Raw genomic sequence first — 17909 nt, forward strand, 5'->3', positions numbered from 1 at the left:
CATATGTCTACCTCCCCCTCCTCTGTGTCAATTTCAACACAAGGCCCTTGCCAGAAACTGTGGCCATGCACTTGGACTTCCCTGTCTCCAGAACTATGAATTAAATTAGTTTCTATTCCTTTTAAAGTATCCTATCTCAGGTATTATGTTATAGCAAGAGATAACAACCTAAGACAATGTCCTTCAGGGCTCCAGAGATGACCTGGACATTCTCTCTCAGAAGGTCAGACTGCCACTGACCTTTCCTGCATCACTTCCTCTTGGAGAGACTCGTTCCCACTCCAGGACACATCTTTTCCCATCAGAGTCTCCTCCAGCACCTCCTCCTTCTCCTCCCTATGGGGTCCCACTTGGAGAGTGGAATTAACAAAGGAGAAAGACCAATTGAGATGAAAAGATAGATTGATCCCAGGGACTCTGACCATGGGATGATTCACTCTCAAGTCAATTCCCATTGAATCAAAACCAACATGGTCTCAACCAAGATCAGTAATGTTAGAAAGGAGTACGTGAGTTCATTAGGGCTGTCACACTTTCTTCAACAGAATGCCTGTTCAATCATGTCTTTCAAAGGTGGTAGGTTGACACTGTAATAAAAGACAGAAGGCTACTCGTACCATAGTCTAATCAAGTCTGGTGACCACATTCAGAGAATTCTGGGTGGGTATTTGAGGATAAACCCTATGTAATTGCTGGTATTAGACAAAATGGTCATTCCATATGGTTCGACTTAATGTCATTTATGCAGACATAAATATTTTGGGATTCATAACTATATGGAATAGTTGTTAAGAATACCACTTTTGGATCCAGACTTATTATTTACTAGTTTTGCAAACTTTTCTCTTTTTTAATTTAGATGGAATCTTTCTATGATACCAGGCTGGTCTCAAACTTGTGATCTCAAGTGATCCTCTTGCCCCAGCCTCCCAAATAGCTACCACTCCTAGCGTGCATCACCATGCCCTGCTTAGTTTTCACTTAAGTGACTTTTAACTATCTAAGCCTCATTTTCCTCATATGAAAATGGAGATGATAATAGTCTCAGTGGAGTCATAGTGAGAAGCAAAGACCTCATCTTTATTAGGAATTTGACATAACGTCCCACACAGAGTAAGTACTCAATAAATGTTACCATTGCTATTGGGAGGTACTATCACTGTCTCCTGAGGTCTGTGCATAAGTATTTCTATTTACAAAACAGTAAAATATACCTGTTTAAATGAGAAAAACTTTCTTATTTGACCCCATATCAACAAACACAAGAGTTCATCTGAATCATAAAAATTCAACAAAAGTTATTTTTTAAAAGTAGCCTAGTGTTTGAATTTTTAATAGAGAAGAACAAAATGGAAGTGGGAAGGGAGCCAGGCACAGGGGGCAGGAAGACAGGAGGCAGGTGCCCTGCTGGCTGCTTCACGGGGCTGGTTTTAGCAGCTACAGACTTGCCTGTGTACTCTGAACCAGGGCCAAGGGCTAAGTGCCCTTGCAGGGAGTCTGTTGAGTTCTGTGTCTGTGCAGGGACAGCCTGAAGGGCACAGCAGCCGGGAGACAGACAGACAGATAGATAGAAGCATCTAGATTTATGATGAGCAGCTGATGACCAGCTCCGATGCTCTGTTGAGGACACACAGTTACTTCCACACATACCCAAAGCCAGAAGTCGAAGAAATCATTGGTGCCATTAACAATCTCCTGGCAGGAAGGCAGCCCTGGTGCCCTGTCTGTGCCAAGACAGCAAAGATTCTCGGGTGTGACTTCCAGGGGCACATTGAATCTGTCCCTACAGACACGCTGTACATTAGAAGCCCCTTGTCTCATCGCCACGAGAGGCCACCAGGCAGCGTTATCAGCCACTCCAACAACCAAGGGGCCAGTTTACTAGCGAGAGAGTGAAGCAGACGAGAATCAGACACATAAACGCTGGACTAGATTGGCTGGTGCAGCTGAAAGGGTGGATTCCGAGGTGACTGAACAGAGCTCAAAACCAGACTGAGAGCACCGGCAGCAGGCGAGGCGGGCGGGGCAGAATCACATCTAGCATGGACTTCCTTTGTGCCCCAGGGCCTATCTTTCCACCTTTGGCCTCAGTTTTACTCTCTGAGAAACAGTGATGAAAATCTGCCTCCTGGGGTAACTGTCACGAGGTGGACAGGCAATGGTGAGTGTGCCCATCCCGGTGCACCCGAGTCATTTTCCTGTTCCCCGTCAGGAGAAAGTCCCTCCAGGGAAGAGTCAACAATTCTGGCCCTGACAGGCACACGCAGCCGCCCAGCCTGTAAAAACAGCTCCCCTCCTCCTCTGGCCCTCCCTCACTCTGTCCTCTCTACTTGGCTTTTCCCCAGAACACCCCAGGGCTCCCAGGCCAACTGCCAAACCAGGAGGATGCTGCAGTTGGCTTTCAGAGACCTCCTCCCCTACCCCTCCAGAATCTGCGTGGCCCTCCTGTCCCGCTCCCTCCCAGGGAGGGAAGGCCTGATGGCGGCCCCAGCTTGCTCTGCCAGAACTTGCAGCAGGATTCATCTGAAACCAGCAGCAACAATCTGTGTTTATTTGGGGCATGCAGAGGAGCCAAGGGCTAGGAGAGGAGCTGCCTTCCAGAACTCTCCATGATCGCCATCAGGCTCTGTCAATCAGGACCTTTACCTGGAAGGAGAGCAGGGCTTTCTCTTTCCAACGTCTCAAAAAGGGGACCACACATTAGCTGCAATCTGAAACTCTTCTTTTCACCCACTGACAGTGTGGCAACCCTATGCCTTATAAGGAACAAGAACTATTTGAGAAACGATGATGAGAATCAGGGACACGAAATCTTATATATTTGTGGTTGCAAGGAATAGAAAGATTTATTGGTTTTATATTGCTTAAATATTTCAATTTTTATTAAAATAGAATATGTACACAGAAAAAAATGTACAAATTATAATTGGAGAGGTGGGGATGGTTGGCAGGGAAGAATTTCCCTAGAAGTGGATCCCACCTCTTTTAGCTGCACCATGCAACATCTTGAGGAACAAGAACTGGTGGAAATCTTTAATAAGCTTTTTAGTGTATTTATTACAGCCAGCAGTAAGTTGGAGCTGGCTTCTGGCACTCTGAGGACCCCATTGTTCACCTCCCTTTGCAGTCCCACATCCACTGACTTCGTATAAGTGCTTGAGATCAGGGTCCATGGGACTGTTCGCACCATAGAAATCGGTAGATGATGAATAGAATACGTAAGGATATTTTTCCCACTCCCTTGAAGAGACAGTTTTGAAATATTTACTGACAAAGCACTGCATTTCCAATCCTCAAATTTGAGGATAAAATCTAAATAAGTTTATGACTAACTCAGGCTTAATCAACTCCTGCCTTCTTTCTCAGAAAAACTAGCATTTCCAAGTACATGGCCTTTGCAGTCCTCCTCTGGAAACCCTCACACATTTGACAACTGCTGAGCTTTTCTCCTCTTTTCTGCTTTCTGTTAAGTAATTGCTGTTCTGCAAGTATGTTTAAGTGATTCTCCAGAGGGACATCCAGGTGGCAGATGTGCAAACCCCAGCACTTCCTGGAAAGAAGCCCCTGCTCTGGGGCCCACCGTGAGGCCTCCAACAGCCTCCGCAGCCCTCTTTGGTTGCAGACATTTTCTGACTGCCCCTCGGTCAGCAGCTTCCCCTAACTCTGTGCCTTTCTCAACTTACCACATTGGGCAACCTGACTACAGACGTCCCTTGGGAGAGATAGGATGCCTATAACCTTAAGGCGATAAGGTAAGAGGCCAAAGTGACAGCCCCTTTCCTTCCTGGCCTGCAGTCCCCTCTCTTGTTTGGGCAGTGTGGTCCCATGATGCCTGCACCCCTTCTGATTCAGATGACCGGTGTCTCCGGACAAAGTGCTCCTTGCTACAACGTGGCTGGGCAGGGAGTTGGTTCCCACCCCAATGAGAGAGGATGGGCAAACATTGAAGGAATCTCTCAAAGACCCTTCCCCTGACCCCTGTCTGAACAAATCATTAATCTCCAGAAAAAGCAGCCTGCTGATGGGTCCAGGCTGTTCTTGTGGATTTATGAGGTGACATCAGTTTGAAGACGGGCATGCAGGGCCTGAGTGTATGTGACACGCTCCTCAATTGTTTTAACGGGCCTGCTCCTGAAGGACTCCAAATCTCTCCCCAGCTAAGCTTTATTAAAATGGCAAATATGGAGAGTGCTTTTCCAGATAAATCCACTTACTCCTTCTCGGCTCTCTCTCTCTCTCTCTCTCTCTCTCTCTACCCCGCCCACTAGAAAGCACTCCCAGAGGGAAGGAAATGAAGAACTACAAAGTACTTGCAGGTACATGCTTAATGCCTTCAACTCTTGCATTGTGTTAACAACTACTCATGGGTTGGGCTTTAAAGAAATAGATGGATTCTCAATCTGACCAATTTAAATAATCCCCGAGAGAGAACTAAGGGGAAGATTTATGTCCTTAGTAACTAAAAGGTGTATCAGAGTTTAGCCCGAAGGCTGGTTCCCTGCACTCAAGAGTATCACACACAATTCCTTGAAAGGATCCAGATAAAACTAAGTTTAAAGAATGAGTAGAGGAGGGGGGGGATAGGGAGGGGTGGATGTGAGCAAGAGAGGAGGGCAGCAGAGCTTTTTAGAGAAGTGAAGGGGGTAGAAGAAAATATACTTCTGCTTTATATTTTTGTATGAATAATGGGTCTCCATCTATATACAGGTAAGCCTACATGTGTGTGATGCCCATATGGACACATACGTGTCTCTCTGTTTATAAACTGTACAGATATTTGTTGTATGGTTTGGATCGAGGTCATCCACAGAGGCTCATGTGTTGAGGGCTTGGTTTCCAGTGCAGTGGTGTTCAGAGGGGCAGCCTTGGGGAAGCAATTAGACCATGAGGACTCTGACCCCATCAGCAGGTTAATCTATTGATAGCTGAATGGACTACAGGAGGTGGTGGAGGCTGCTGGGGGGAGGTACCTTCTTAAAACAGGAGAGTCCTTAGGGGAGTGACCTCAGGGACTATATCTTGTCCCTCTTTCTCTCTCCTTATTTCCTCTCCACCGTGAGGTGAGCAGTTTTGTTCCTCCATGTACCTTTCTTCCATGATGTTTCTGCCTTGGAGCAAGCTGACCATGGATCAAAACCATGAGCCAAAATAAATCTTTCTTGCTATAAGTTGTTTTTCTCTGGTATTTGTTACAGAGATGAAAAGCTAACCAACACATCCTTGTCTATTTCCAGAACTAAAGAAATTTAAAGGCAGAGGTTTAGAATTCCAGATATGTATATTAATTATCCAGATGAACCATTTCAGAGGCTATTCATGGGAACAAAATCAAAACTACTGTTGCAGCTGGGTGTAGTGGCACATGCCTGTTATCACAGATACCTGGGAGGCTGAGGTAGTAGGCTCAAACATTTAAGGCCAATCTGGGCATTTGCACCACCCTGTCTCAGAATAAAATGAAAAGGGCTGAGGATTTGGCTCAGTGGGAGAGTGCTGGCCTTGCATATAGGAAGCCCAGGGTTCAATTCCCAATACTGAAAAAAAGAGAACTGTTGCAACTTAACATGATTTTAGAGAGGTGACAATGGCAGAGGAATAATTTCAGGCAAAGTGAAAGGATTTCATTGAGAAGTGAGAAAAAGAAAGGTGTGTGTGTGTGTGTGTGTGTGTGTGTGTGTGTGTGTGTTGGGTGAATCTGATGGGGCTGCTAATTAGGGAATGGAAAAAAAAAAACAAGGAAAGGCTCTAAGACTTTATTATTCAGTCCCTACTTGCCTTCTTGGTGTGTATTAGGAACATAGGAGGCGAGTCACCGAGACAAACTTGACCAGCTCTATTTAAGCCGTATGAAATTTGGATTCAATCACTTCTAAGATGCATCTCTTTGTGGAGTTACTATGCAGTCTCAAAGGGTGTAAGTGTGATATAGATGACATACGTGTGTATGTATATACATGACAAAGGTTTTGCAGGCTTGTGAATCAAAAGGTTAGTGAGGACAATTGGGATGGAACCTGTGCTTTGCACAGTTGATTCTTCTGACATCCTGGCTAGTAGCAACTTTCCCTCCTCCTGTTCCCCCTTCCTGCTCTATAGAACCTCTCTGGAGCTTCCCTCAAAATCAAAGGGAACACCTTTCCAGATGGAAAACACCCAGAGTGTGAATCCTTAAGAGCTGAGAAAATTCCTGCTCCAATGGATGTCTGCCACTCAACAAGGTCTGGCTCAGGTAAGATTTCAAGAAGCCGTTTTATAGAAATAAATGTGCTTCCACCATGTAGAATGCAGAGCAAGATAAGGTCTGCCTTTTAGAAATTTATAATCTAAATGAAATTAGGTCTATGCCCAGAGAGAAAGAGAGAGAACTAGAAAGAGCATGTAACCAATAAGTTCTGTACATTTTATCTTAATATCACATACCAACCCTTGTCAGAGACACGGAGAAAGTGGCTTTCTATAGGGAATCAAGATTTTGCCATGGTAGGATAGGGTGGGTACAGTCTTTTAGAATCAACTGAAATTGGGGGTTAGGAGCAACTAGACGGTGTTATTTAGATACCCATCCTGGTGACAAAAATACCTGAGGAAATCAACGTAAGGAGGAAACATTTACTTTGGCTCACAGTTTCAGAGGTTTAGTCTGTATATGCTTCCCTGCATCTTGTGGCCAAGGCAGAACATCATAGCAAGAAATGCCTGGCAGAGCCCAGCTGTTCACCCTCTGGTGGCTGGAAAGTAAAGAGAAGGAGCCTAGGACATGATGTGCTTTTCCACGGCATGCCCCCCTTCCCTACCTCCTTTCACCTCCTATAATCTCCACCATCTTCCAATAGTCCACTCAATCATGACTCCATCAATGGATTAGTCCATTGTTGAGATTAAAACCTTCATCATCCAGTCATTTCTCAAAAGCCACACTAAGGACCAAGCCCTCAATACATGAGCCTTTGGGGAATGTTTCATATCCATACCATAACATAGGCCTTCAGAGAAAGATACAAAGAACCCCAGTAGATCAAAACAGATTTTGGCACTTCATTCCAAAGTCTACATCAACACAGACTTAAGGAAGTCCCTTAGAAGCAAGTGTCTGGTTATTATCTCTGTTCTGGCTCTGGATTTGTTCACCATCCACCCCTCCCTCCACTCCCAGACATGGGGTTACCAGGAGAGCACAGCTGATATCTTCAAGGAACTTCTTATCTATAGAGAAGATGGACACACAATTATTGCCTTTAATAATTCATAAAGACAGTTAAGGGCCAGGTATGGTGGCACATGCCTATAATCCCAGCGGCTTGGGAGGCTGAGATAGGAGGATTGTGAGTTCAAAGCCAGCCTCAGCAAGAGCGAGACGCTAGCAACTCAGTGAGACCCTGTCTCTAAATAAAATACAACATAAGGCTGGGGACATGACTCAGTCATCAAGTGCCCCTGAGTTCAATCCCCGGTACCAAAACAACAACAACAACGATGACAACAACAACAAAAAACAGTTAAGTCATATGTATAAAAAGAACACAACAGAAGAAATAAATAATTCTCTCTGTAAGCATTAGGAAAGCTCTTCAGAAGACGTCTTGCTTAAACTAAGAATTGATAGAATTTTCCTTAAAGATTACCCCAAAATAAAATTACCCAACCTATAGATGGGGTTGGATAAGTATTTTCCTGGTAGACACAGAGGGGTTGGAGAATCTGATTTGTTGAGGATAATTGCAAGTATCACCATGGAATTAAGAAGTAAATGACGCAATAAGGGCAACAGGTGCCTGGTTACAAATGCCTTGTGAGTCACAGAAGAGTGAATATTTATGTTACAGTGGAGAATGAGGAGTCACTGGGAGCTTTTCATCAGGAGGCTGGCGTGACAGGTCTTACTTTCATTATGCCATTCATTTATTGAGCACTCTCTAGTCCGTGATTAGAAACATCAAGTCAATTGGGGGAGTCCCTCTCCCCACACTGTTCTGGCCTTGTAATGGCATCTCAGATGGAACGTTCTGGTGGTCAGTTTGGAGCTCTTTCCAGTTATCAGAAGTAATCCAAGTTAAAGCTGTGACCTCATGTTCCACTCAAGGCTTTCCTCTTTCCTCTTTGCAGTTCAGTATGTGTGTGGAGGGCTCTGCTGTTTTACTCATCTTCTCCTTCCTGTTTTGTAAGTAGGTTTGAGGAAATGGTCTTCCCCACATATTCCCCTTCACTTTCCAAGACTCCAGCCAATGCAAGGTATTAGAAAGGAAAAAACAAACAAAATCCAGGAGATAGTGTGTTTTTTAAGTAGCTTCCGTTGTATCCATTTTTTCCCCCAATGACTGTTTCTGCCTTACTTGCTCAGGTGGCTGATGGTAGATGTCTTCTCCAAATGCTACCTCTTCACCTCTTTGTGGGGAACACTTGTCTCCCTTGGAAAGACCAATTTCCAGCTTGATTTTCTCCCTCAGTGCTTTTCCCTGACCCATGGTGTATGGACCTACTGCTGCTGGGTGCTGGGGATACTGGCTAACCCTCTTGAGAGCAGGAAAGACAGCTGAACAGCATGAACCCGTCTCCATTCTGTGGTATCCACTTGGCCCTAAGATAGCTCACGTCTTTTCACCAAAATAAAAGTAGGGTATTCAGATATTTCCATTTTCTACCTAGTTCTCTTTATTTTCTGCTTGGGGGTAGTAATGGGAGGTGGGGAATGTTGGAGGGGGAAGAAATGTAGACAAGGAAATTCATCAAGTGTGCTAACCATGCAAACCTGTAGGAAGGCACGGGGATTCCTGTGTTCTGTCAGAGCACCCTCAGTGTCTCTCAGCTCTTATCTTGGTTGGCCCTTCTACAAGATGAATATACTGTACTCTCTGTTCATCCTACAGGTCATCAAATGATTCCCCCATCTATTTCTCTGCTGTCTTCTACTTATATAGATCTGGGGTCAGGCAGGAAAGAAGGACTGATGTTGGAGTATTGACAGCGAAAGGGTTCATGGTGAAACCAGGAGAAAATTCCATTCAGCATTCCATTGCTTAGTACCCACTTCAGAGACAGCAGAGCTGAGAGACGATAGAAACAGGCTAGGAAGGAAAGAAAAGGAAGCAGATCTGAATGAAAATGATTGATGGATTTAGGAGAGTAAGGAAAAGAGGGGTAGCTAAAAATTTCTCAGTTCTCATTTTAGCAACAGATTTTATATTATTGTTTATTCAGTGAGCTGAGGAATCTGAAGCTGGGGGTGATGGGACCAGGTGGAGAAGAGCTGGGGGACTGGGAGAGAAGAGAGTTCAGAATGGGGCATGTAATAACAGAAGTGCATGAGATTAATTCCAGGCAGAAAGAGCTATATGATCCAAAATACAGAAGCCTGAGAACAGAAATATAAGAATGGAAAAGAGTTGGCTATCTTAGAGGACATCCTCATCTTTCATGGCAATGCAAATCATTCTAGAGTAAAAGAACTCTAAATAATGTGACGGGCAAACTTCTTGACTCTGAGATGATATAGGAAGGGCGTGTGGCAAAGAGGGTAACAAATATGTAAACTAGAGCTAGATGTAATGGCCTGATCATGAAGTATATAGAGAGTACCTATGTGCCTAGGACAGGAACAATAACATAGTGTGTCCATGCACTGAATCAGCAAGTATGTTGGGAGAGGGCCTGTACTGTAGCCAGGAAAATATCTCTCCAGTCAGCATAAATAGGAGATGTTCTTTTATTTATTTTCAGATGAAATAATCAACCAAATAATGACATTACTAAACATGCAAGGCTCTTTAAGAGGATTTGAGAATGTCTGGTTGCATTGAAAGAGGATCTAAATATCATCTTTCAGAATCATGATCTCTGAAACTGAACATGCATGCCTGATTCCCTGGCCTGCTTTCTCTGAGGCCATGTTTGATAGCATAAAGCCATTAATATATGATTTAGTATCTCAGGACTAGCATGTGCCTGGATCCGCCTTTCCCCAAACCTGTACTTTCTTGGGAAAGACTCTCTTTGGATTTGCAAATGTTTAGGGGAGTAGATGTCATTATTTTTAAAAACATGGTAAAATTTTTCCTGAATTTGCTCACATATTGGTTTTGATCTCCTGTAGAATATTACCACCTATTCTTTATTTTTGAATGTATCTTTTAATTTGTAAATATTTATTGATTTTAATTGACAAAGATTATATATGTTCATGGTATACAACATGACATTTGTATGTATATATACATCATGGACTGACCAAACCAAGCCACTTAACATTTATATTACCTGATGTACCCTTTTGTGCAGAGAAAACATTTAAAATTTACTCTCTTGGAAGTTTTCATGAAAAAATATGCTCTTATTAACTACAGTCATCATGTTGTACAGTCATCATGTTTTGAACTTACTCCTCCTATCTAACTGAAATTTTGTGTCATTTCACCGTGACCTCTTTGGTCCCAGTGTTCCATCCCACCCTCCTGGTAATCCTCATCCTACTCTCTGGTTCTATAAGTTCATCTTTAAAAAAAAAAAATCCACGTATAAATGAGATCATGCAGTATTTATCTCTATGCCCAGCTCAGACACATTCATGTTGTCATGGATGCTGGGATTCCTTCTTTTCTGAGGGTGAGTAGTTTCCACATTTATTTAGACACCACATTTATTTTATCCATTCATCTAAGTGGATGGACACTTAGGTTGATTGCTTCTATTGGCTTCTTTGAATAATGCTGGAATGAACATGAGGGTGCTGATAGGTATCTTTTTCTACAAGATGATTTCATTTTCTTTGGAGACACAACCCTAAGTGATATTGCTGAATCATATGGTAATTCCATTTCTAATCTTTTGAGGAATCTCCATGCTATTTTCCATAATGGCTGTACTAATTTACATTCCCATCTACATTCATTCAGAATGAATTTTCATGTTCTTTCTTCGCAAGAGGCTAGTATTTTCTAGTGTTGGTGACTAAACTGTCATTTGATAATTTTTCAGCACAGTACCTGCCATCCCTATGGGTAAATCAAGCTGCAGAGATCTGGTCCTTTAGTGCCATCTATTATTTTTGAGACCAGACCTCTCAGCTTGGTTCTCCCAAAGGGGTGGCGAATCTCCCTCCTTCCCACCCATCTTCTACTAAAACAGGTTTGCATTCTTGAACACTTCAGAGAAGGGGCTTGGTAGAAGGGCTCTGGTAATGTGTATATTCTTTCCCAAACGCCCTCCTCCCACCCTCAGTTCCAAATCCATTTATCTCCCCTGTAAAGTGCTTATTGACAGAGAACTTGAGTGCTGAGATTGGTGCCAACTAAAGACAGGCCTCTCCAAACAGAGCAGTCATGCCTTCCTTCATCTCCCCAGGCTGACTCCAGAGAGGCCATGCTCCTGCCTCAACCTCAAGGATTAACTCAGGGACTCCCCCGCCTCCCAACACCAACTGCTTTCTTGGGTCATTGATTTTTTAGAGAGAAAATGTCTGTAGCAGAGGCATGAAATAGCACGGCTCAGACTCAAGAAGAGCTTTGCAAACTCATGCAGCCAAAAAGTAATGTTATCCGGCCTCCCAGAAGGCCTCTGCCCCACCCACATTTGCAAACACTCCCTTACTATGTACCCTGCATCTCTTAAGACTCTAAATCTGATCTTCTTTTGTTGGGTTTAGAAGAGTGTGTATTTACAGGTAGGCAACAAAGAAAGTCCATCCAAAATAGGCCTGAACAGTCCCAGCGCTTAGCACGTGTTTTTCAATCCAGTGTCGTATTTTAGGTAGGATATAACCTTATTTCTCCCAGGTCATTTCTTCCTTAACTTGGGTCTCCCTAAGTGATCTGATCTGGTTCAAGCTTATCATCCATACTGGATTAGATATTGCCTCCCTTCTACAGCAACATGACTTCCAGTTTCACAGTCCTCTGAATTCTACTATCAAGCAGAATTCTTATTCATTCTAGTTCCTAGTGGTCAAGCACTGGGCGATAATCACATGGTCTGCAGATCACTCCCAGGACTCACAGAACACTCAAGGAGATGACATAATATGGACACACAGTATTGCCTTTAGCTATTATTATCATAAGAGAGCTATAAATAGATAATGACACATAGAAAAATACTATCACATACAAAGGAGAATTGGGTCTTATTTATTTTAGGGTGTCAGGGACTAGAAGGAAATTCTCCTTCAAAGATTAGCCTGACAGCCCCCTGGGAGACATCCTGCCCGGGAGGCATCCTGCAGCTACCTATCTCCCTGGAACATCCTGCGGTTATCAGGATCATCAGACATCTTGCACCTGGCAGTTTTACCACCCACATCCAGCAATTGCTGATTAGAGAGCTTCCCCATCCCCAGCATATAAATACCCCTGTGTGAACAATAAAAGTTTGCAGCTTGATCAGAACTTTTGTCTTGCTGTCACCTTTCGTGTCTCTTGTCCCTTCATTCCTCCCCATCTAGGTTCACTGCCCACGTTGATGTGTCCTGCCGGACGGGACATTAGGGAGGATAATTTAAAGAGTATGGATACATTCCAGATAAAAGGCTAAGCAAGCAACAGTGGATGAGGACGTGAATTCCTATAGCTTATTATATCAACTGTACCATAGCTTACCATACCTTAGCATTGCTAAGCAAAGTTGGGGGACATTACTTTCAACTAGCTTCTTTCCCTAGGTTCTAGCAGACCAGACCCCCACCCCATCATGCTAAGTGACAGAGAATCAAACTGAACTCTGAAATGGGCCAGTTTTCTAGGAAATCAGAAGATTCACACCAACCAATCAATAGGGGCCCAGTTTATCAGAGCCATCCTGACAAGGAAGTCCCCCCTCTTTAAATCCAACAGGAAAGTAACTTTGAAATGACCAATACATGTTGTGTTCCGTTTCTGCTTTCTCTAGTTCTTTTCTGCCTATAAGGCCAAGCCTCGGCTCAGCTCATCACAGCACTCATTCTAGTTTATAGAATGAGAAGCTGCCTGATTGTAGAATTACAAATAAATCCAATTCAATCTTTAAAGTAAATTAGCTGTAATTTTATCTTTTGACCCTCTGCTGCACTACACTACACTATGCTTACAGTATTCTACATACCAGTGTGAAGAGAGAGATTCCACCATCTTTAAAAGGCATTGTAGTAGTATAGAATTAATGTGGTTTTGACATAACCACTAGATGGAATGTGCAGTTGAGAAGAAATCAGAGATAATTCCAAGGGTTGAGTCTTGCCAAGTTGAGGAATGATGGCATCATGGACAAATTGGAAAGTAAGAAAAAAAATAAGGATGTTTTAGTCTTGATTTTGGCCATGTGGGGTTTTAGGTGCTGCTAGTGGAATATCCTGGTAGTGATGTCTAGCTGGAAGTTGGAAATTATGTTCAAGGGAAAAGATGAGTTCTTGAGATACTAAAATTTGAAATTCATCAGCAAAACATATAGTTGAGAGTTTGGATAACATGGCCAGAGGGAAGATATATATATATATATAGAATCTTGGATTAGGTGTGTATGTGAGTTCCATAGTAGAAACAACAGCTGACAAAGGAAAGGGAGACTTATTTGTTTCTTGGAAGGCAATGCACCAACTAGCTGATCAATTGAAGTATTTCAGGCTTGTCAGCAATATGAATGTCACTGTGGATGGATTTCTCAAGCAATTGGTCATTGATTATTTCTTTGGTAAAAAACATTGTACCGGTTCACTTGGAGTCTGACAACCCTGGGTGAACAGATCAAATTGTCTCTGAGATAGGACTACACACTAAAGTGGACTGGAAAGTCTACCCATGCCCAAGTCCAAGTTAGACAGTCTGTGTCCTTTTCTCTATCATACTCCATTAATGATCCTAATACCTGTGTCTAGACTCCTTGATCATCTATATTCCACACCCATGACTTCCTCTAGAAGGCTGTAGTCAGAGCAGCTCTTCCCATCTACTCCACCCACTCTCACAACGAACCTTTTGTCTTAGAGAACTATCCTCACACTCCCAAACTCTTGCCATACCTCCTATCCTGTACCTCATCTTTCCCTGTCCTTTGATCAATCCAGCTACTCCACTGTCTCGTTTAATGTTATTCAGTTGGCAGTTTTATATTAACAATACCCTTTAATGTTATTCAAGCTCATTTTCTATCATGCTACTCCCTTCAGCCCTTATACAACAATCCTCAATAGTTCACTATTGCACTGTCCACTGTGTATGGACTCCTTAATCTGGCATTCGACGTCCTCTCCAATACTGCTTATCTTCAGTTATTTGTGATTTGTACTCCAGCCCTTGATCCTTCCTGAATCCCATCATGGATCTGTACTTCTATAGTGCTGAATCCAAGCTGAAATCTGGTCCACACTTTGTATAGCAGGTGGATCTTACACCTACATCTTACAGTCTATTTCTACTCCCTCTACTAATTATAAACTTTTCTAGTATAACATAGTGGTCCAAAGCTTGGATTATAAAAACCACGTTTCTAAGTTCAAATCCCAGCTCCACCATTGCTAACTGGGAGGAAGTCGCTTTTCACTCTCTATCTGTATCCTGGTCTGGAAAATGGAGATCATTAATTTGATATTAAATTAGATGACATACATTTAGTCTGGTGCCTGGAACTTTGTAAGCATTCAGAAATTTGAACTATTGTAGCAGCAGCTGCTGTTGGTGGCCCACCCACATCCCCTTGGAATTCATCTACATTCTCAAAGCTCTTTATAGAAAATATTTGTAACTCTACATAGTCAAAAGAACATGCTTAACTTTCATATAGGACATGCCAGAATTATCTGAGACATAATTTCCCAAGAAGCAACGCTCAACCAATGAGAGATGGAGAATTGTGGATGAATACCCCTTGTCTGCAATAACTCTGAAACATGTTTCATAGTGTATAATGAAATTTGTGTAGAATCTATATTGTCTCCCAGGGCTCCCCAGCAGGCTCCAATACCAGCCTGGTGACTGGCTCGCTAGGCCCCTGTTATACGCTTCCTGGCCTCCCTCAATCTGCTCTCCTCTCTCCTAAACGTGTGTCCTGGGATCATCTCCCAAATAAACTACTTGTGCCTAGATTCTTATTTCAGGGTCAGCTTCAGGATGAAATCTCAAACTGTGACAGTTCTTATTATTAAGAGATGCCTTTCTCTGAACCCACCCAAATGCTTTGTTTGTATGAACTACTCTCATGTTAGCTGGACTCTACTTTCATGGGACCTAGAATCTGACAGAACAAGTAAACCCAGAATCCAAATAACCCTAAAACGTTGCCTAGCATAGCATCTCTCATTTAGAAGTTATTAAATCTGTATCTGCAAAACAAAAGATAAACAGAGATGAAAAGTTTACTTGGACATAAAAAGAGAGGAAAGACTATTGATTGGTTGCTAAGAATATTTGACAAAACTTTCAGGTCTAGCACACTTGTCCTCATGGGGACCCATCTTCCTTGTACTTCTGCGGCCCACTGAGGTCCACTCTCCTTAAAGTGAGGACTCCCACTTGCCTTCCCTGCATCCTGATAGGATTTACCATGACCTCATCACTATTTTCTCCTGACAACATACTTGGGCAGCCATTTATATTTTCCAAATACGGCAAATATTTTACAGAGATTACATTTGGGGCAGTCCGCTTCCTGCAGACCTGGGGGTTCTCACCTTAATCTTATTAGCACATTCTTCAGATCGCAGTGTCGGGTGGGTGACTTCTGAGACACTTTTCTATAGATGGCTAATCCAGTCATGGTTGTGGTTTCTTACAACAGCCAGTCAGGAAAATCTTCCTCCCCAAATGCCTGTCCTGACCTCTTCTTGAACTTTGCCTCTTGGATCTTGCAGTCTGTCTTATGAGGAAGATAATTCTAGAATCAGTGAACTGAGAACTAAAGTCCTAGGATTATCGACAGGTAAAGGTGATACTGCATGAGGTGGCTGCCTAACATTCATGGTTTGTACACTTGAGAAAGGCTGGGACCTTTCTGTATTTGAGGTTCAAAATAAAGAGAAAGTACAATAATAAAGCAAATATTATTTGCAGCATCTTTCAAAGCTATCTTTCTATGTCTTGGTTCCTCAAAGTGTGATCATGGACTCTCCCTATCAGAAGGGCTTCTGGTGCTACTTAAAATACAGATTCTCAGAGCAGCTCAGGCACACGGAATCAGAATCTGTTGCGAAGGTGCCTCAGTTTCCATTTTTAACAAGCTCCCTAGCTCTCTAAACCTTATCAGGTTTTAGTATGAAAAGTCCCACATTCAGGAGCCAGGACAGGTGGTTACCCACAGGTGCACTGCACGTGTACTAAATTTTTGAACTGTGTAATAGACTCCAAGTTATTCCCACTGACAGAGATGCTACTTTTATTTGAAAAAAGTCTGTGAGCACTTGAGGTAACTTTAATTCAGTGTGATAGTGGGGTGGGGAGCTCCCACAGACTGCATCTTAATGAGACTTCCATGGGGGCCTGAGTATTTGGGTGGTCCAGAATATTTGCGTTATTATTTTACTTTCCCTTTATGTTGAACTTCAAATTCATAGGTTGTACTTGGTCCTGGGTTCATGTTCCATAATTTTATTCTGCATCCATCAGGCCACATGAAAGTTTATGTACTTATTTGTTTTCATTTCCCCAATTCTCTGCACCATAAGAGGAACATTAGAGGGATTGCTCTATACCCTTGAATTGGTCTAAATCCATGTAAGGCAAATGGCATTGTTTCCTATGTATTTTAATTTAAGCAAATTGTATCATTCTGTAGACTTCATTTAACTTTTGCATTTTTCTGTGAAATATCATACTTAATGCTGTGTGACTCTTCGTTTTGTTGCTGCTTGTGATGGGCAGCTCCTAAGGTGACTCCTGATGATGACAGCCCCTTGGTATTCATGCTCCTCTGCCATCACCTGTCCTTGATCATGGGTTAGACCTAGTGACTTCTCCTGATGAATGGAATGTGGGAAAACTGATGAGATCTCACTTTTAAAATTACATCACAAGAAAGCCCTCTGTTTTTTTCCCCTGTTTCCTCACTTTCTCCTTTGGTAAAAGCCAGCTGAGAATTTGTAAGGTGCCCTATAGAAAATCTAATAACAAGAACCGGAGAGAGACCTCCAGCCAACAGCCAACAGCCAACAAGGAATTGAGGTCTTCAGTCCAATAACAGAGAGGAACTGAATCCTGCCAACAGCCTGGTGGGTGAGCTTGAAGCCAATCTTCCCCTAACCCAGATGAGATACGAGATGACTGTAGCCCTTGCCAAAACTTGATTACAGCATTGTGAGAGACCCTGAGCCAAAGGACCCAGCTAAGCTATGCTGGCTCCTGACGCATAGAGACTGTGATATAATAAATGTTTGTTGATTTAAGATGTTGAATCTGATATAATTTGTTGCACAGCAATAGATAAATGCTATGCTTCTAGTCATTGCAGAGTATCCATAGCACGAATCTACCAGGTTTCATTTGTCTGCTTCCTTCTAGATAAAGATTCCAACTCTCTCTATACTGCTGCAAACACCATACTGTGAATGCCTTGAGCAAGAGCACCTTTGAACCTGTGCTAACATTTCTCTGGGATATGTATGCACAATGGGATACCCAGAAACTAAGGAAGCACTTGGAATTTCGGAATTAGAGAAACAGAGTATTTCTACTTTTAAAAGAATATATTTTTCATGGAAGCATTTTTCTCTAAGATTGGGAAGTCCTTAAGAGGAAATAAAGACCATCTGACTAATGAATATTCTAGATATGAGGTGGTAGTAGATTAAGGAATAGTAAGGGTGGTCTATGGAGTTTGTGTTTTATCTTGAAAAGATGCTTGGGTATTTGACTCATTAGAAACAAAATGTTGGAACAAAATGTGAATAGAAGACAAGTAATCCAAACCAACTTTTCTTCCTCCCTTCCATACAGGCTGACATGCTTGTCTTTGTACATGAG

At 42.6% G+C, this 17909-nt stretch overlaps 1 long non-coding RNA gene across 1 annotated transcript; it reads left to right on the forward strand.

Annotated features, from left to right (window-relative positions):
* The first annotated feature begins 1832 nt into the window (after positions 1-1832).
* On the forward strand, positions 1833-17576 carry LOC308630988. Its single transcript, XR_014018078.1, has 5 exons — positions 1833-2011; positions 4269-4316; positions 5794-5914; positions 6097-6229; positions 17448-17576. It is a non-coding gene; the product is annotated as an uncharacterized lncRNA (long non-coding RNA).
* Positions 17577-17909: the final 333 nt, after the last annotated feature.

This window comes from Spermophilus citellus (assembly GCF_964194105.1).
Source record: "Spermophilus citellus genome assembly, chromosome: 11".
NCBI classification, from domain to species: Eukaryota; Metazoa; Chordata; class Mammalia; order Rodentia; family Sciuridae; genus Spermophilus; species Spermophilus citellus.